Source organism: Lissotriton helveticus, chromosome 5_1 (genome assembly GCF_964261635.1).
Source record: "Lissotriton helveticus chromosome 5_1, aLisHel1.1, whole genome shotgun sequence".
NCBI lineage: Eukaryota > Metazoa > Chordata > Amphibia > Caudata > Salamandridae > Lissotriton > Lissotriton helveticus.
In genome coordinates this window covers 751,311,087-751,332,075 of record NC_136065.1, presented here as the reverse complement: position 1 = coordinate 751,332,075, position 20,989 = coordinate 751,311,087, and the positions used below count along the sequence as shown (strand labels likewise).

The window sequence follows — 20,989 nt, the reverse complement described above, 5'->3', positions numbered from 1 at the left end:
CTTCATGAATTTCTTTAAATGACAGACACCCACAAGCTTCTGCCCTGTATCAAACAGGGCCATATATCTATATATAAATCCTTTCAATACTAAATACGATAGAGGCCAATGCAAAGAAAAATATTGACTAAATGTATACAAATGTGGATCATAATATATGTATAGATCAATAGTTGGGGTGTAACCTATTATACTTTTGATGTCTCTGTTGAACAGGGAGGACCTATGTCCTATGGTATTAATCATATATGTCCAATAACTGGAATAATTAATTCTCAAAATTTGTCTTATTCCTTGCTTTACCTGTTTTCGTAAGTCAATGTTTGAACAGTAAGTTTTTTAAATGTGAATACTGTTTCTTCGTGATTTTCCCCCTCATCCACATATTTTAACATAAGCTTTGTGTGTCTTTTACACATAGAATGTAATGGTGGATATGGAACTCTTGGCGCACGTCGTTTATGTTGGTGGAATGCTCCATTCATGACTACTGCCGCTTTTTGCAATGAAGCAATCACAATGACAAAATCGTTTATAGATCAACTTATGTCTTGATAGCTCATATCACGGCTTGGATACTCTTTTTTTCTTTCCTTTCTCTTTTCTTCTTCCTTTCTTTTTGCTGCTCAAATAATTCCAAATCGTGAAATATACACAGCCATCTCCATGGAGTCAGAGCTGAAAAGCGGAATAAACTTGCCACATTTTTAGCGTTTTCCGGTATATTCGAACTCTTCATCCAAAACACACTGTTAGTTGAAGGTTACATTTAATAAAAATAACATAGAGCAACCATGCTTTACAATGGCGGCCGCAGTACTAGTTAATAAAATACAAACCACAAAGGCCAGTCCTTTGTTTATGTTAATGGCCTGCTCGGCGTTCGAACATTACGTACTAAAAGCGGGACTCCTCAGCCGGCACGGCATTCCAGCAGGGATCACGAGCAGGCGCGATACGCAGCGGTTTCTTAAACAGCAGAGGTAAGGTTGCGCGGCGACTTTTAAGTAGAGCAACTGTGCTTAATCGCACGATAGGCACTTAATGCAGAACTTCACGTTTCAATGTGAAATGGACCTTTTCTCGATTTTTTATTCAGTTCGGTCCAATATATATAATGGCTGACGAACGAACCATGTAATTTTAAAGTAAGCCTGTAACTTTTTGAGAAATGAACAAAGAATGAAATGGTCGGTACGACCGTTTTTTTGTTTTTTATTAAAGAAAATAATGTGGCATCAACAGGAAGTTTAAGTTACATAATGGAGCTCCGTTGTATCAACACAATGATTGCTCATTGTTGTATTCTTTCTCTTCTTGCCTCTTGCAATCCTGGAATATTGACTTAAGCATACCATTGAATTATCAAGTCTCAATGGAACTTTAAAATTGTGACTTATGGATGGAATTGATTCACAGAATGGAATGTAGGACTCGAAAGAGGACAACTATTTCTAATATTGGAACCACAACTATCGTATTGTAGGTAAGGCGGAGTCTCTTAAATAATTACAAGAATGATAATTTTTAGATAACTTTTATAATGCGGAATAAGGATTCCCTAGAAACATGATTAAGGCGGTAAACCTGGATTCACTTTTCTTTCATAATAGCACTTGATGATATAATATAATCCCAATCATAAGGTGAATAAATTTCACAATATCTGATAGTGGATCAGATTACATAGATATAACCTGAATCAATTCCGATTGGTGTACATTTTTAATGAAGGATGGTATCACTTTCACAGAATTAGAAATAACAACCTATGCATGCGACATTATCCTGCGGAAAGGAAATTGGAACTTTTTTATTTGGAACATCTTACATTTGCTCATGAGACACATCGTCAAAAGTACCCTCCTAATTAGAGACCTTTGGACAAACGATTATAGAGGTAAGAATCATCTCGGGTGCACGCTATTTTGCACCTGTTAATGGGTCTTATGGAACATGTTTTTTAACATTCCTATTAATTGGAAATGAGTCACATAAAGTGGAATGAAATGCCCGAAACTGTTCGGTTCACACTTCGCCTTAATTCTCTTTATTTGATCGCCTTTTCTAATCCTCTCACTTAACCACAGATAATTTTGGTCTATTCTCTTTCCACCAACATAGATAGATGGTCCCTGGGAGACCTATCTCACAAGGGTATATTTGTTTTTTCGTTTTTTTGTTTTCATGCTTTCGGATGAGATTATTATTTGGTTTGTTTTATGCACAATGATTGGTTTGACAAGTTTGAGTCACCAAAAACGATGCATGCTCACTTGAAGTACACCAATGTGACAACATGATTGGCACGAATGATTTCCCGATGGTGATGTATGATCATTTCACTTGCAGCCTTGAAAAAGCCCTGTGGGCGAAACGCGCGTCGGCTGCTGTCTTCTTCTTGTGAAATTATGAAATTAAAAACAGACGTCAACCTATGAAGATTTGCTTGGACTATTCACTTGTTTCTCTTAAATTCCTTTTTGGATTACAAGTATACAGGGTGCTGAAATCGTAGAGACTATTTGGAGCGATATTTACATTATTAATTTTGGAAACAATGATATTGGTGTGCTCAGGTATTTTGTGTTTACCCGTCCTAACTGCTGTTAGTCCAGTGTAGTCCCAGCGATTCCCAAGGCCCCAGGCCTTACCACTGTTCGTAAAGTGATACTTATACCACTTTTTTGATATATGGTTTGAGTGGCCACCAGCCTCATCCATAACTGTGCAACTTTCATATGTTAAACTGTGCTTTTGTTTAAACGCTTGTGCTTCTATACTCATAAAGAGTACAGGGGATTATTCTAGTAATAAATACATATCTTTTTATAATATATAACTTGTGTGGTGTCCTTTCATTTGATATTACAGGATTGCATATGGGAAAACAGCTGGCTTCACATGCCCTCTTGAGTTTAGCCTGAAGGCTGCTTTGTCCATGCTACCATTAGGATAGCTTGTCCATAAGGTTGACTTACAACCACCACCATAAGGGATTGTTTGGACTGATACAAGGTGCCCACAGAACTGTGGACATCATACATCAGGCCAACTTCTCACATTGGTGTGCAGCGGTTGGGATTTGAGCTTGCTGTTGTTTTACCATTGCAATCTTTTTATCAAATTGAAAGATCACATTAAGTACCATAGGTACATATAAACAAAGCTTACATATTTAAGTTCTACTGAACTTAGTAGTTGTAGATCAAAGGGCTTAGCACACCCTGCCTACAACTCACTAGCAAGGTTCCAGTAGGAAAACACTTAGTGTAGGTAAGTGCATCACTTACACCTCACTAGAGACATGTCTGGCACAGGTGAAGCTTCCAGCTCTCTGCCTGTGACAGGTGGCCTTACCAAGGCACCTTCCAGCTATGACAAACTCAGCCACAAGGACTTGAGTGCCTTGTGCACTACAAGGAAGCTGAAAAAGGGTCACAACCCTACCATTCCAGCCCTGATAGCCATCCTAGAGAAGGATGATCTTGAGAAAGCTAGTGCAGTTCCCTCTGGTAATTTAGGAGAAGGAGTGAACCCCCCAGATACTAAGAACACCACCCCAGAGGCAAAAGATGAGGAGGTGAACCCAGAACCAAATGATTCAGATAACTCAGATCAGGATCAAGGGGATATCCAGGTACCAATTGGGAGGCTTAACCAAACCAACTTGGACCTACATGGAAATGGAGAGGGCCAGCACCTCCCCAGATTCCATAGCATAATACTCCCAGGCAATAGAAGAGAGAGATCTCCTTCCAGGGAATCTCACCTTTCTAGTGCCTCAAGGGAATCTCAAAGGGGAATGAATTCCCCCCAGAGAAAAGAGCATAAGGCCAGAATGAGAGCTGTCAAATTCCAGATAGAGAGGGAAGAGATAGCCCTGGCCCAAGCTAAACGTGATTTAGCAAGGGAACAAAGACTGTGTGGGGAGATACCCACTGGTGGCAGCATTATTCCTAAAGAGAAAGACAGGTCCTATGATAATAGAAACCTGACAAAGATTGTGCCCCCCTACAAGGAAGGGGATGACATCCACAAATGGATGACTGCTCTGGAGAGAGCCTGCATGGTACAGCAGGTTCCTCAAGAACAGTGGGCAGCAATCTTATGGTACTCCTTTTCTGATAACGGGAGGGACAAGCTCCTCACTGTTAGACCTCAGGATGCTAAAAACTACTCTGTCCTGAAGAGTGCTCTTATTGATGGGTTTGGCCTAACCACTGAGCAATACAGGTTGTTGTTCAGAGATACCCAAAAAGCTCAGACTCAGGACTGGACTGATGTTGTTGATTGTGCCACTAAGGCTCTAGAGGGTTGGTTGCAGGGAAGTAAAGTCTCAGACTACCCAGGGTGGAAACAAGAAGAAGAAGAATGATGGCCCAAAGAAACCTTGGTGCAATAACTGTAAATCAACCTCTCATTGGGGTAGTGAATGCACCAAGAAAAACCAGTCCCTACCACTGCAGCCCCTAAGGCATCTGCACCCCCTAGTACAGTCAGCAGTGGAGGTACAAACCTCAAGGGTATAGTGGGGTTGACCCTGGGTACTGAGATGGAGTCTGGCCTAGTCAGAATCCCTACTCAGGCAGTTCTGCTATATGATGTGGACATGTCTGTGTCCACTCCTATGAGTCCCAATACTTTGGGCAAATATAGGCAGGCGCCTTTAATCAATGAGAAACTGGCTCAGGCCTACAGGGACACATGTGCCAGTGTCACTATGGTGACACCTAACGTTGTGGACCCTGGACAAATCATACTAGGTGAGAACTACCTAGTGACCAATGCTAGCAATGCCACTACTACACATAGTTTGGCTGTTGTTAAATTCTCCTGGGGAGGGGTAACGGGCCTCAGGAAAGTTGTTGTGAGTGCAGACCTCCCAGTTGACTGTCTTTTGGGCAATGATCTAGAGGAATCCTTATGGTCAGAAGTGGAGTATAGGACTCATGCAGAAATGCTAGGGATTTCAGCACATGTCCTTGCTGTAACCAGGTCCCAGGCCAAGAATTGCCTACCTGAACCTGTGGTGGATCTTGAAACAATAGACCAACCACAATCCAAGAAAAAGAGCAAGAGGGTTAAGGCAGGGCCTTCCCACTTGCCCCAGGTTGAGGATCAGCCCTCTCAGGAGGATGGTTCTGTGAACCCAGAGGAGACTGTCCTGGAAGAGCTTGAACCTGATCAGGTTGAGTTTCTGGGGACAGGGGGACCCTCAAGGGCAGATCTGGGGCAGGCTCAGTTAACTTGCCCTTCTCTTGAACCCCTCAGACAGCAAGCTGCTGCTGAGGCGGCTGGGAATGCTCAAGGTACCCATAGAGTGTATTGGGATGATGGGCTCCTTTATTCAGAGGCTAGAGACCCCAAGCCTGGTGCTACCAGGAGGTTGGTTATACCTCTGCAATTTAGGGGCTTCCTTCTCACCTTGGCCCATGATATTCCCCTTACAGGACACTTAGGCCAGAAAGAGACTTGGGACAGACTTGTACCCTCGCTTTTACTGGCTTCACATGTCAGAGGATACCAAGGAGTTTTGTCGCTCCTGTGACACCTGTCAAGCCAGTGGCAAGTCAGGTGGTACCACAAAGGCCCCCCTTATACCACTACCTGTGGTGGGGGTGCCCTTTGAGAGAGTTGGGATAGACATTGTTGGACCAATGGATCCCCCAACAGCATCTGGGCACAGATGTATCCTGGTGGTAGTGGATCATGCCACCAGGTACCCAGAGGCAATTCCCCTGAGGACCACAACAGCTCCTGTTGTGGCAAGAGCCCTACGTGGAGTATTCTCCAGAGTGGGCTTTCCAAAGGAGGTCCTTTCAGACAGTGGTACCAACTTTATGTCTGGATACTTAAAAGCAATGTGGAAAGAGTGTGGAGTAAACTATAAGTTTACCACACCCTACCATCCACAGTACAATGGGCTTGTTGAAAGGTTCAACACGACCCTAAAGGGAATGATAAAAGGGTTACCTGAAAAGCTTAGGCGAAGATGGGACATCCTTTTACCCTGCCTGCTCTTTGCTTACAGAGAGGTCCCACAGAAGGGGGTTGGCTACAGCCCTTTTGAACTTTTGTTTGGCCACCCTGTGAGGGGTCCATTGTGTCTTGTGAAGGAAGGATGGGGTTACCTCTCAAAAAGCCTACTCTTGATATTGTGGACTATGTACTTGGTCTCCGCTCCAGGATGGCAGAGTATATGGAGAGAGCAACCAAAAACCTGGAGGCCAGCCAAGAACTACAGAAAGCTTGGCATGACCAAAAGGCTTTTCTGACTGAGTACCAGCCAGGGCAGAAGGTGTGGGTGTTGGAGCCAGTGGCCCCAGCAGCTCTCCAAGACAAATGGTCTGGACCCCACACCATACTTGATAAAAAAGGGAGAGGTCACCTACTTGGTGGACCTTGGCACCCCTAGGAGCCCCCACAGGGTGCTCCATGTAAACAGATTGAAGGCATATGTGGACAGGGCAGACATGGGCTTGCTCATGGCAACAGATGGGGAACAGGAGGAAGAGAGTGACCCTCTCCCAGACTTGTTATCCCAAAACCCTGATGATGGTTCAGTGGATGGTGTAGCCTTGGCAGGCAGCCTCTCTGACCAGCAACAGATGGACTGCAGACAGGCGTTGCAGGTCCATAGACATATGTTTTCTCTTACACCCAGTCAAACTAACTGGTACACCCACGAGGTGGACACTGGTGACAGTCTGCCTGTGAAGAATAAAATCTACAGGCAACCTGACCATGTCAGGGATTGTATAAAGGCTGAGGTGCAGAAAATGCTTGAACTTGGAGTTATTGAGCCATCAGAGAGCCCCTGGGACAGCCCAGTAGTCCTTGTGCCAAAACCTCATACCAAAGCTGGAAAGAGAGAAATGAGATTTTGTGTGGACTATAGAGGTCTCAATGCTGTCACTAGGACAGATGCTCATCCTATTCCAAGGGCAGATGAGCTCATAGATAAGTTGGCTTCTGCCAAATTTCTGAGCACATTTGATCTTACAGCTGGCTATTGGCAAATCAGGTTAGCTGGGGAGTCCAAGGCCAAAACAGCATTCTCAACCCCCAGTGGACATTATCAGTTTGTGGTAATGCCCTTTGGCTTGAAGAATGCACCTGCCACTTTCCAAAGGTTGGTGAATCAAGTCCTTGCTGGGTTGGATGACTTTTGTGCAGCATATCTAGATGATATTGCTGTCTTCAGCTCCACCTGGGAGGATCACCTGATCCACCTGAAGAAAGTTCTGGAGGTCCTGCAAAAGACAGGCCTGACTATCAAGGCTACCAAGTGCCAGATAGGGCAGAGCAAGTTGTGTACCTGGGCCACCTAGTAGGTGGGGGTCAGGTTCAACCATTGAAGAGCGAGATACAGGCCATGCAGGACTGGGCTCCTCCAACTACCCAGACACAAGTCAGAGCCTTCTTGGGCCTGACTGGGTATTACAGGAAATTTGTGAAGAACTATGGGTCCATGGTGACACCATTGAATGATCTGACATCCAAGAAGATGCCTAAAAAGGTTCAGTGGACAGTTAGCTGTCAGAAGGCATTTGATGACCTGAAGAAGTCCATGTGCTCTGCACCTATCCTGAAGAGTCCTGACTACTCCAAACAGTTCATTGTCCAAACAGATGCTTCTGAGTTGGGGGTGGGAGCTGTGCTGTCACAACTTAATGTAGATGGTCAAGACCAGCCCATTGCTTTTATTAGCAGAAGGCTGACCCCTAGAGAGAAACGTTGGTCAGCTATTGAGAGGGAGGCCTTTGCTGTGGTTCGGGCCCTGAAGAAGTTGAGACCATACTTGTTTGGCACTCACTTCCTAATTCAGACAGACCATAAGCCCCTCTTGTGGCTTAATCAGATGAAGGGTGAAGATCCCAAACTGCTCAGGTGGTCCATTTCCCTACAAGGGATGGACTTTACAGTGGAGCAGAGACCAGGGACTGACCATGGCAATGCAGATGGTCTCTCCAGGTATTTCCACTTAGAACATGAAGGCTTATCTGGTCAAGGTTAAGTTAAATGTCCCTGCGTTTGGGGGGGGGGGGGTTATGTAGGAGAGTAGGGTCTGCTTTCCTATGGTCACCCCAATTTTTGCTTTTTGCTTCACTGGTTTTCGACTTAATGTGGCTGTGGGCCTGCTAATCAGACCCACAGCCTGCTGTTCTCTCTCTAAATTAATATCCATGTACTATAGGAGTGGAGTGGTGTGGCTCACTGGTTAGAGGCGGCAGACCCGGGAGCAGAGGACGGCCCGGGACCAGGGTTCAATTCCCGACGCGGCAGGGTCTTGGACCAGGGTCAGCGGACTCGATAATTCTCGCCTCAGTGCCTACTCTAACTAGGGATCACACTCGGCAACTCTGGGCATTAGCTTGCCTCATCTCCACAACGGCCCCCCACATACGCCGGGGATGCCTGGTTTCACCTTGGAGATACCCAGTAGGGACCATCTCACAGGGAAAGCCAGGACGGGTTCCCCAGTGGTCTATAGCGCAGAGATACTCCTTCGGGAGTCGATTCTAGCGCGTTAGAAACCCACAATTATTTAATTAATTAATTAATTAATTAATAGGTACATCACCAATTTGGTACTGGACACCTTATCAGCCCCTGTACAGTGCACTATAGGTGCCATGGGCATTGGTGCATCCAAGGCCTACCAGGGGCTGCAGCATATCTTTTGCCACCCCTGGCTGGCCATTCAAATCGACACAACTGGCTGATCACTCAGCTGGGGCAAGGTGGTGTAATCACCCCTTGCTTAGATATAGTATACCTATATCTAAACCTATATCTGGACACATATATACCTATAAGTCACTCCTATGGCAGGCCTTAACAATCCTGGAGGCAGAGTACTTGGTTTTATGTGAGATGGTTCTCTAGCATGAGCTGAGCCTGTCTGCAGCGTTCAGGACCATTTCCTTACTGCTGTTCCAGGATATTGCCATACCATATACTCTTAAGTGCATTATAATCCTGGCGGTTATTGCTAACTTTGGTTTGGCTTTATCAAAACATGTCGTGTAAGGTGTCATACACTTTGGAATACTACCCCCTCGCCAGTTCTGGCAACGGGGGTAGCATTCCACCCTTCTAGAGGGAGAAGACATGTTACTTTACTTAAAACGCGGTTAATCCTAACCAGAGCCTCAGCATCACAAAATGGATGCTGCTGCCCCAACACAAGTCTGACCTCCTGCTGCTGACCGAAACCTAGCAGGGGAGGCCTGGACATAGAGTTTCCTGTCACAGGGAGGTGCTACACCACCCCAGACAGGAGATAGTGGATTGGAGCAGGGAGGGTTGAAAGAAACTAGACACTGCCTGGGGCACACAAGGTGTCCCATGCAAAATCCAGTCAAACTGGTTCTGGAGCACTCCAGCCCCAGCTCTGGCGCGAAACTGGACAAAGGAAAGGGGTGTAACCACCCCCTTCCTGATCCCACCCATAGGAGGGACCTAGCAGGTAATCCAGCCCCTTGATTTGGAATAAAGGTAGGAGCTGTGCCAACGCACATCAGATTATCCTGACTGAAACTTATGAAACGAAACTCTGGACCCTTCGACATCCTACTCGACGTAGAAGACTGAAGAATCTCCCTTGTGGTCAAGGAGTGACCACCCTGTGCAAACAGGCACCATCCAGCGCCCAACGGTTTGCTTTGTGGCAGTTCCCGCCGGAACTCGAGCAACAAAGATCAACAAGACCCAGCGTTCCTGCCTTCCACCAGCCCGATCCACAGTCCCGGCGAATCTGAGACCCGTGGAGGCGACCTGAAGCGTGGGGCCGGCCATCTTGGAAAAACTATGAAGTGCTGACCGTGCAGCTCCCGAGGCACCCTCGAAGCTGAGGATTGGGGTTTGAGAAGCCCCAGCCCCGAGCAGCTTGTGCACCGAAGATCTCCCCTCCACACTCACCGAGTGCTGCGTGGGACCCTTTTGCATTTTCCTGCTCCACGCGTTGGTCCGGTCGCTTGCCCGTTGGCTAGCGGCCCCAGTACCGACAAACCTTTGAATTTGCTCTGCTAGTCTGGTTGCTCCAGACTGGCCCTCGCTCCCCTGAAAAGGAGCAACCTCTCTGACCTTGCTGGTCCGAGAAAGAAGCCATCTTCCAATCCTGCGTGGGTTGCCTTTGCCAAGCCCTGTTGACTCCAATCCGGAAACAGACATCGCCGACAGCGAGAGCCTTTGTGGGACAGCTCGTGATTCGATCCTGGTCATCCTCGATGCCCCCGAGTCCACGTGGCAGCGGAGACAAGCTTCCTGTCAACCACCTGATTGCGCCCGACATCGCCTGGTTCCTTCCTGGTTCCTTCCTGGTCACTGGCTAGTGACCCAGACTCTGTCCGCTCTGCTTTCAGGTACTCTACATCTTCGATCCACTCTTGGATCCAACCGGACTCTTCCCTCCTGGCCGCCTGCAGCATCTTCATCTCCAGGCTCCATAGAACTCCACGACGAAACCCGACACACTTTGGCACCTATGCACCCGCTTCCTGTGGGTGAGGTAACGATTGAACGCCGGTGCTCCTGTAGTGGTTTACACCTCTAGTGTCCTAGTTTAAAAGTGGCTAAGTTCTAGTCCAGTCGGAAGGCTTCTAAAACAGTAACGTTGTAACTTTTACGCACCATTGACTTTGCATTGGTGCATGCGTGTGCTTTTAGCGCTGCACCCAAGTCCTGCGGGCTACTCCCGTCCTAACTGCTGTTAGTCTAGTGTAGTCACAGCGATTCCCAAGGCCCCAGGCCTTACCACTGTTCGTAAAGTGATACTTATACCACTTTTTTGATATATGGTTTGAGTGGCCACCGGCCTCATCCATAAACGTGCAACTTTCATATGTTAAACTGTGCTTTTGTTTAAACGCTTGTGCTTCTATACTCATAAAGAGTACAGGGGATTATTATAGTAATAAATACATGTATTTTTATAATATATAACTTGTGTGGTGTCCTTTAATTTGATATTACAGGATTGCATATGGTAAAACAGCTGGCTTCACATGCCCTCTTGAGTTTAGCCTGAAGGTTGCTTAGTCCATGCTACCATTAGGATAGCCTGTCTATAAGGTTGACTTACAACCACCACCATAAGGGATTGTTTGGACTGATACAAGGTGCCCACAGAACTGTGGACATCATACATCAGGCCAACTTCTCACATCGCTAAATTGCGATTCTTTGCATTTAAGGAATCTCAAATTGAGATTCCTTAAATGCAATGCATGAAAGTGAAAAAAATAGCGAAATCGCTATTAGGGCACGCAAATTACCATGAAGTACAACTTCGTGGTAATTTGCAAAAACTTTTTAAAATACACTAAAGTGCAATTTTCAAAGTTTCATGTTGTGCACACACATGCCCTAAGGGCATGTGTGTGTGCAACATATGTGCACACATCAAGTTTCAGGGGTGCAACAGGGTGTCCTTTGGACACCCCTGCACCCTTGAAATCGCAATCTCAATTTGCGAATCGCTAATTGCGATTAGCAAATTGAGATTGTCTTCCCATTCATTCCTATGGGCCTCTAGGCCCATAGGAATGAATGGGGAGATATTCCTTAATTGCCACTCGCAATTTGCGGTGTGCGTGGACTGGCGCTTGGCTGGCGGTGTGGGTGGATTGTGGCTTGGCTGGCAGTGTGCGTGGACTTGCGCTTGGCTGGCCATGTGCGTGAACTGGCGCTTGGCTGGCAGTGTGTGTGGACTGGCGCTTGGCTGGCGGTGTGCGTGGACAGGCGCTTGGCTGGCGGTGTGCGTGGACTGGCGCTTGGCTGGTGGTGTGCGTGGACTGACACTTGGCTGGCGGTGTGCGTGGAATGGCACTTGGGTGGCGGAGTACATGGATTGGTGCTTGCCTGGCAGTGTGTGTGGACTGGTGCTTGGATGGCGGTGTGGGTGGACTGGCGCTCGGCTGGCGGTGTGGGTGGACTGGCGCTCGGCTGGCGGTGTGTGAGTAGTTACTTTCTGTTGGTCACTACACACACTGCTAGCTGAGCGCCACTCCACGCAGTCCATCACTTTGTGTAGTTCCTGTGTCAGGAATGTGGGCGTGTGAAAGTGATGGGCCCTTGAATTGCGCTGTCTGCTGGTGTGAGTGTTGTAATGTGATGGGCCCGCAACTGGCGGTGTGAATGTTTTGTATGTGTCACACGTATGAAAGGTGTATGAATGGCCTGTAAAGAGGTTGGTGCCTTGACGTGGCTTTACAGCTCACGAGCTATGAGTCAATGGTTCAGTTTCTCGTCCTTTGAATTATTAACAGTGCATTTCATTTTTGTGAAATGACTTGCTAATACAATTGTACATACTGAATCATCACTCACCCTTGTGCCAAATCCAACCAGTATGTGTGTGTGCTTGAGGATTAGATGGCTGTGCAGTAATATTTGTCTTTTTTCTCTTTCTGAAGCAGGGTGTACCTTGTCCCTTTTCTGTGAATGTTGTAATGTGTTGGTTTTGTGCCTGGTGGTGTGAATGGTCTTGTGTGTATCAGGTATGAAAGATGCATGAATTGCCTGTAAAGCGGTCATGCCTTGTCATGGCTTTACAGCTCACGAGTTGCGAGTCACTGGTTCGGTTTTAATGCATTTAATTATTGACAGTGCATTTCATTTTTTGAAATCTCTTGTTAATAAAATGTTATGTACTGAACCATCACTTGCCCTCATGCCAAATCCAACCAGTATGTTTGTGTGTTTGAGGAATAGATAGCTGTGCTGGAATGTTTGTCTTTTGAGTCTCTCTGTCAAGGTGTGCATTCCATCAATGAATAACCTACCAAATGTAGATATTATTGTTAACCCATGGTAGTACATGACGATGTCTCTTTTGTGAATTCCAACTTATTTCTTTTTCTACAATGTCCTGCAAACTTAAAAATGTCTGTCACAATTTCCATGTAATATTGTGCCAAAAATCTCACGCTACAGAAATGAACACAATTATGTCAAAACAATTTGGTTTTGCAAGGGAGGTCACCTGGGTTTTTGTCCCGTGCTCGACGGCCATCTAGGGAAACCTACTAAACCCACACACTTCTGAAAAGTAGACACCTGGGGCCTTTCAAGGAGGTATGGTTTGCGTGGATCCCCCAACGTTCCCTTACCCAGAATCCCTTGCAAATCTCAATTGTAGCTAATAAAAAATCTGTTTTTCACACATTTTCGTGCGGGAAAGCGTGGCATCACTGGGCTCACACAAATTTCCTACCACCGAGCATTTCCCCAGGTCTCCCGATAAAAATGGTGCCTCACTTGTATTGGAGGCCCAAGTACCCGCGACAGGCAAGGGCCCAAAACGTAGTGAGGCGACTTCAAAATTGCCTATGTCAAAATCACCTGCTTTTGCAAGGGGGGTCACCTGGGTTTTTGGCCCCGTGCTCGACGGCCATCTAGGGAAACCTACAAAACCCACACATTTCTGAAAAGTAGACACCCGGGGGCTTCCAAGGAGGTATGGCTTGCGTGGATCCCCCAACATTTCCTTACCCAGAATCCCCTGCAAACCTCAATTTTAGCTGAAAAGAAATCAGTTTATTCACACATTTTTGTGTGGGAAAGCGTGGCATCACTGGGCTCACACAAATTTCCTACCACCCAGGGTTCCCCCAGGTCTCCCGACAAAAATGGTGCCTCACTTGTGTGACCACGTTGTGTTTGGCACTGTTTCCTGTCGCAGGCACTAGGCCGACCCACACAAGTGGGGTACCATTTTTGTCGCAAGATTTTGGGGAACGCAGGGTGGAAGGAAATTTGTGGATCCACGCAGATTCCAGAACTTTCCACCACAGAAATGTGGAGAAAATGTGTTTTTTTGTCAATTTTTTAGGTTTGCAAGGGATTCTAGGGCAGTCAAGGGACCCCATCCTGGATTCCCCTGGGTGTCTAGTTTTTAAAAATGTATAGGTTTGCTAGGTTTCCCTAGGTGCCGGCAGAGCTAGGGTTTAGAAACTACAGCTAGGCACTTTGCCAAAAAAGGGTCATTTTTCACTGCGTAATTGAGGTGTGACCACGTTGCGTTTGGTGCCATTTCCTGTCGCAGGCACTAGGCCGACCCACACAAGTGGGGGTACCATTTATGTCAAAAGACTTTGGGGAACGCAGGATTGAAGGAGATTTGTGGATCCACGCAGATTCCAGAACTTTCCACCACAGAAATGTGGAGAAAATTTGGTTTTTTGACACTTTTTTAGGTTTGCAAGGGATTCTAGGTAACAGAACCTGGTGGGAGGCAGTCAAGTCACCCCATCCTGGATTCCCCTGGGTTTCTAGTAAATGTATAGGTTTGCTAGGTTTCCCTAGGTGCCGGCAGAGCTAGGGTTCAACAACTACAGTTAGTCACTTTGCCAAAAATGGGTCATTTCTCATCTCGAAATTGAGGTGTGACCACGTTGCGTTTGGCGCCGTTTCCTGTCGCGGGCACGAGGCCGACACACACAAGTGACGTACTGTTTTTATCGGGAGACTTAGGGTAATTTAGATTTGTAAATCAACTGTTATTACCTATTGAGTTTTCATGCATTTCTCCCTTCCAAATGAAAGACATTGTGTAAAAAATAAGTCATTTTGAAAAATGACCAATAATTCCCATGCTAGTCTGATTTGAAAATGTGCAAATATATACTGTTTCTAAACTCTATAATTAGTACCCAATTCAGAAATACATAGGTGTCTTTCATACCGATTTTTCCCTGCATACATTTTTCCAGAATAATTGCTCTATACCCGGTACATAAAAAAATACCATTGCAAGTTGCTGCTCAGTTTTTGGCTCTGGGTTCGTCGGATTCTTGGTAAACATACAAATCCTATATATCCTCACAACCAGGAAGGAACAGCGGATGTAACGGTATATTGCTTTCAAAGAGCTGTCATAATTACAAGAAGTTACAGGGGGAAACGTTGAGACAAAAGGCTGTTTTTTTCAACTAATTTTCAATTTTTCCAATATTTAACCGTTACTTTCTATAAATAAACCTTCATGGATTTAGACTAATGACCCCTTTCTGAATTCAGAATTTTGTCTATGTTTCAAAATTGTAGAGCATTCCAGGATCCATTATTGCTTTTATACTCATTTTTACCATTACCTGGAAGGAGATTGAAAGCACTAAAAATAGCAAAAATAGGCTATGTCCCAGACAAATGCCAAAACTGTGTGAAAAATGTTGGTTCTCTGACAAAAGACTATTATTCCCTAAAAGCTGGGGAAATTTTGGTTTCAGCCCCACAAACCATTTTTTGATAAAATGTGCAGGGAAACACCCAGAGGCTTTCATTTGAAGCCCATTTTTCCAATTTTTCTGAAAAAAACCAAAACTTCTAATGTATTTTGCGTAATTTCTGGGACCCCTCTAAGGGAATCCACAAACCCTGGGTACCTTTAGAATCCCCATGATGTTGGAAGAAAAGGACGCAAAATTGGCGTGGATAACTTAAGTGGTAAAAATGTTACAGGGGCCTAAGCGCGCACTACCCCAAATAGCCAAAAAAAGGCTTAGCACAGGAGGGGAAAAGGCCTAGCAGCGAAGGGGTTAAGAAGGATGAAGTCAATACGACTGCTACGTAACCCATTGTTATTGGTGTGCGAACCCTGCTTATCGGAGTTGGTTCACCCGTTTGCAGCCCTAACCCTCCTGTTCCATGCAAAACACTTTTAATTGCAGAACTGCCCCTGTCCATTCTTTAGTTGGAGAAAGATCCAATGGTGGAATATTCCACTGGGCATCCTCTAAATTGAGATTAACATCGTTATCATCAAGGGGTTCAAAGGAGCAGTTAAAATCGCCAGCAATGATCAAATTGTGTGCACCTCTATATTCATTTAAAAACATATCTAGAAGATCAACAATGGGAGAAGCTGTCCCCCTTGCATCACCCTAGCATAAACATTAATAAGCAACAAATCGGGAACATTTACCATCTGTAATCTGATTATCAAAATATCCCCGCTGTCAATATACAATTCCCCAAACCTGTCTCACCCATGTTGTGAGGCCTCCCTTCGGTCTTCCCCTCTGACCCCCTTGCACTTTCTTGGAAAAATTTATATAGCCCTGTCGATGTACATGATCCATAGCACAGGTTTCCATGGAAGCTCAATATATCATGGCTTTCAATAAAAATAGGCCAATTTGATTAAGAAATCTTTTATATTAACCCTGCTATATTCCAGGAAGCTAGTTTAAATCCTTTAGTGGGGTAGAAATTATTTCCACTGCACAGGGAGTGCTGGTTGGGATTTACTTCGCTTAGGTCGGTAACCCCTACATATAAGGGAAATACTTGTGAGTGGAGGACTACATTCCCCAACCCCGCACATCATATTATCAACCGAGGTTCTCTCCCTGCTATGAACAATTAGTGGGGTTGATACAGAGACTCCGAAATTATGGATGCCTGTTACACGTTCAGCCACACCCGATGTCTGACATTGAGGTGTTACTGAACTAGTTAGTGCTGGTGTTTAGTCCAAGTCAATCTATATCCTCCAGAGTAGAAAATACTTTGAATCTGTTCCTACGGGAATCTCATAATTATAGGGGCCTGTTACCAGATCTGAGTCCCTTAAATTCTTGTATTCTAACCCAGGTGGATGAATACAAATATTTGGGCATCCTATTAGACCGCCAATTAAAGTACAAACACCATTTAGACCATGGGAACTCAAAAGCAAAACAACTTCAATTCGCCTTCAAAACTATACAATAAAAACTGAGCGGAAGCTCTACTGGTCATTTGCTAAAGGTCATAGCAGCAAAATTCTTGCCTTCAATCACATATGGCTCGGAAATGATGGCCACCAAGGACTCTACTTTGTTAAACCTTGCCCAATCAAGATTGTTTAAAAAACTTTTTTCCATTCCCCGACATATTTCCCAAGCACAAATACTCCTGGAATATGGTTTAACAAATCAGATTCCGGCTAGACAAGGGGTCTTGGCCAAATATTACTGGCGCATGAGGGATGCTGAAGAGAACACGCTTGCCCACCTCTGTTGGGAAGAGGTCGAAAAACAGGCCAGGCAGACCAATTCCACGTGTAAGTCTCTTAGGCAAGCACTACAATCGCTAAATCTGGAAGAAGCTTGGCATTCACCAATGACATATTCTGCTTTTAAACGAATCACCAACAAAGTTGTCAAACAAACATCGCTGCAAATAAATAAAGGATTAGTGGCTGGCAAAAGCCATGCCTGGTTCGTGATGCCAACTTACAACCAACTGAAACAACAATCCTATTTACAAGAATGTTTCAGGGACCACTACAAGAGGAAACTAAGTCTATTGAGGTTGGGGTGGTTCCCGAGCAAAGACCTTACCCCTACTTGGCTACGGACCTGGCCAACTTCGGATTGTCGCCTCTGTAACAAGGGAGCAGAGTCGTTGCTGCATCTAATATGTATTTGCCCGGCCTTACAAAATCCAAGAAAGATCCTCCTGAAGTCACTCTTAAGAGAATTACAAGTCAAGACCTGCAGGGCGGCTGTGATAAAATGCCTTAGCGATACCTCAATACAACTTTCCTGTAAAACCGTAAAATTCTTGGCATTTGCTGCTCAAGAGATTGAAGAAAAGATGGCAGCATAAGAGGAACTGGGACTTATGTACTCCTCGCAGCTGGACAAAGACCCTCCCTTATCCTCCTTACAGTCACTTTTCTCCCCTCCAACTTTTTTGTTATTTTTACATATGGCAAGCATTTTTGAGACAAGAGGGTACAGTTACATCTAATCAAATATAAGCCCCTATTTGTGCAGCACCCCCCGTTATAACAGTCACTTGTAGGCTCCTACATCTCAACGAGAGGGCGACTGACTTACAAAAGTCCTACCCTTGTTTCTTTTTACTTTTGAACATTTAAAAACTCTCTCCCCATTTTCACTTATTATGCATATTTGTCCAAAATTGCTCAGGACATGGGGCTAGTAGTTGTTTTATGTTGTTCTATGATGATTTAAAGATGCTATTTTATGTTGTTTTATTCTGATTCAAAGATGTTATTGTATTATATGGTGGTAAGTCCCACCCTTTTATGATTTTAACAAATCAAATAAAGTATTTTACTACTCTCCCTGATATGAACAATTAGTGGGGTTGATATAGAGACTCCGAAATTATGGATGCCTGTTACACATTCAGCCACACCCGACGTCTGACATTGAGGTGTTACTGAAATAGTAGTGCTGGTGTTTAGTCCAAGTCAATCTATATCCTCCAGAGTAGAAAAGACTTTGAATCTGTTCCTACGGGAATCTCATAATTATAGGGGCCTGTTACCAGATCTGAGTCCCTTAATCCTACCCTTCCTCTTGCATGACCTACGAAGTTACGATAGAAAAACCTAGCGGGAGTATGTTAATATCATCCTGGCTTAGATACCCAGACCCTGCCCTATCTAGGATAGTCTGGACCAGGCGCGGGGACCTAAAGCTTAGAACCACACAGTCTCCTCTAAAGGCCTTCTGGGATTTGCCAACCCACGGAATTCTTCGCACCATTTTGAATTCACTAAATAATGGGGTACCCACCCCAAATCTAGAACTCAGCAGATGGACGGCCTTGTTCTTAAGTGATGACCAGTGTTCTTCGGCATGGGAAGGGAGCACTGGTGCATTTGTTAGTACAACTGTATAGGGGGTAGCTTCGGGTGGAAGATGTAAAGACAAACTAGTGCTCACGGCTCCCCCTTGTGACAGCACAGGGGCCTGGAGACCCACTAAGCCCCCTCTATGCGATGTATTAACATTAGATGGATGTATACCCAAAGGATTGACCGTGGGAGCCCTCTCACCACTATCAGGGGGCAAACGTCTACATTATTAACTGGTCTGGTTTCGATCGTGCTTCCATGTCTAGGTTCAGTCAGTCCCACTGGCGTAGCCTCGCTCGAGGGTTGGGGAATAGTGTATAGATACTGCTCAATTTTAGCCAATCGTTTATCTATACCAGTCAGTTTCGTCACTAGCGGATTTAACATGGCGGTGAGCTTTTCTTTAAACCTTTTTAAGAGGGCAATCTCTGGATTACTATGAGTCTGTGGGTCTGTGACCTTTGTTTATGTATCACCAGTGCCCAAAATAGCTGGCATCAGTACATCCTTAGGGCCACCTTCGCTGCCAGGTGGTACCGCCTTACGTTTCGCTACTTTGGAAGCCTGTTGCGTGGTTTTAGGCAATCCACGCACTTTCCTTTTTTAATAAATAGGTTCCCCACCAGGAACCATTGCGGACCTTTGCTGGCGGGTAAGTAAGTACCTTGGCCGGTGATCTGGGCGGTGTTGTTGAGGCACTATCTAAACTGACTACCGGGGTTGACCCATTTTGTTGGTGCACAGGGGAAATATAACTCGCTGGGGTGATACGATCAGCTACAACACCAGATTCCGATACAGAAACTGGTGGGGTTGTAGTGACTTCTATGGAGATCTTTTGGGGCTCTAGGGAAAGTCTCCTGTCAGTCATCTGGATCTCGTGTATTAACACGGACTCAACCCGTGACAGAAATGCGTCCAAAGTGCCCACAACTCCTGGCCCTCCACCCCTTGTGCTTAATCTTACTCATAGCTTCAAAAAGTCAACAGACTGATAATAACAAGAATAATACAAATGCAAGATTGCACAGAAAGCAAAAATAAATAAAGCTAATCAGCTTATGCTTTAACAGATGTAAATGGGATGGCCCAGCCCGGTCTCCTTCGGGCTCAGACGGGCCCGGGCTTCGCCCGTCAGGTCCTGTGCTGCGGGGGTAGAGGCAGCGGCGCTTTATGTGCCAAGATCATCCGGTGCCTCCCCCTCGTCGGGAACACCTGAGACAACTCGCATTGCTCCCTGGGCGTTGAGAGTTCAAGAGGGTGTTAACTGCGGGCAGTGCCGGGGGCTGAAGGTTTTCCAGTAACAGCAGTGCCTCCCTGGGTAGGCGTCAGGAGCAAGAAGAATATCGCCAGAGAACAGCCTGGGCAAGTACAGCAGGGACCCACACTATGGGGGGAGAGGCCGCGCTTGATGCGCCAAGATCATCTGGTACCTCCCCCTCGTCGGAAACACCGGAGATGACTCACGTTGCACCCTGTGCCTTGGAGTTCAACAGGGGTGAGGCGGGTGCCTCTCAGCTTTAAGAACACCGAGGCATAGGGTTGTTTTAAAGACGGGTGTGACAAGTGTATAGGTGGTGTTGCCTTCTTGGGCTATTTTAAGATTCAGTATTTAGTTTGTTTCTGTATTGGTCTTAAAACTAAATTAAACATGAGGGTTAAATAAATACAGTTTAGTAGTTCTAAACAAGTATGATATATTTTTTTAATAGGCATCAGGTAGGCGTCACGTCCCATAATTTAAACTTACTGTCCCCATTCGCTTAAGTGTATGTTAATAACAGTCCTTCTCATACTAAACCGGTATTTGCTGTTGTACCAACATCAACTCATGATCGATTATGAAAATATATACATAAATCAAAAGATTGCATTGTTTCTAATGTTTAATTTTAAAATATTTATAAAATAACCTATCACGAGTTAGACGCGTGGGTTTTGTATTACATTTATTGTCTTACTCGTGTAGATTTGACACCGGTGGCACATGCATTAATCTGAGTTTGCATACACCTGTATGGTGTAGTTCATCAAAGCGCTGAAAGCACGAAGGCGGATATAGGGAAATGTACCTCGAAACGCCAAGTTGTTAATTACACTACAAATACAAGCAAAGTGGTTTACCAGTTGAACGCTCATCACTAATATCGGTCGTGAAGTATAGATCGGAAGTTCATTTTCTGACGGAGCGACCCAGGCTACATACTGTTGTCTATACTAATAAAAAAAAACTACCGGTATAAACCGCTTGCAGCGCCTGGTGGGATTATATAGTAAGGTATGAGGCCCTACTTAAACACTATTTATTATCATTTAAGTGGAAGGATGCAGAAATGAATGGTTAATAATTTAGATATGTGCATAACAGCAAGAGAGATTTGTGGT

At 45.2% G+C, this 20,989-nt stretch overlaps 1 long non-coding RNA gene across 4 annotated transcripts in view; it reads left to right on the top strand.

Annotated features, from left to right (window-relative positions):
* The first annotated feature begins 898 nt into the window (after nucleotides 1-898).
* LOC144754891 (uncharacterized) overlaps nucleotides 899-20,989 on the top strand; it is a 50,224-nt gene continuing 30,133 nt past the window's right edge. Inside the window, exons 1-3 of one of the 4 annotated variants that reach the window (XR_013594780.1) lie at nucleotides 912-983; nucleotides 1,351-1,486; nucleotides 1,754-1,900. This is a non-coding gene — a long non-coding RNA (uncharacterized LOC144754891). Of the gene's footprint in view, nucleotides 984-1,350; nucleotides 1,487-1,753; nucleotides 1,901-20,989 lie in introns of all 4 variants that reach the window. The other 3 variants (XR_013594781.1, XR_013594783.1, XR_013594782.1) reach the window with 3 other exon arrangements.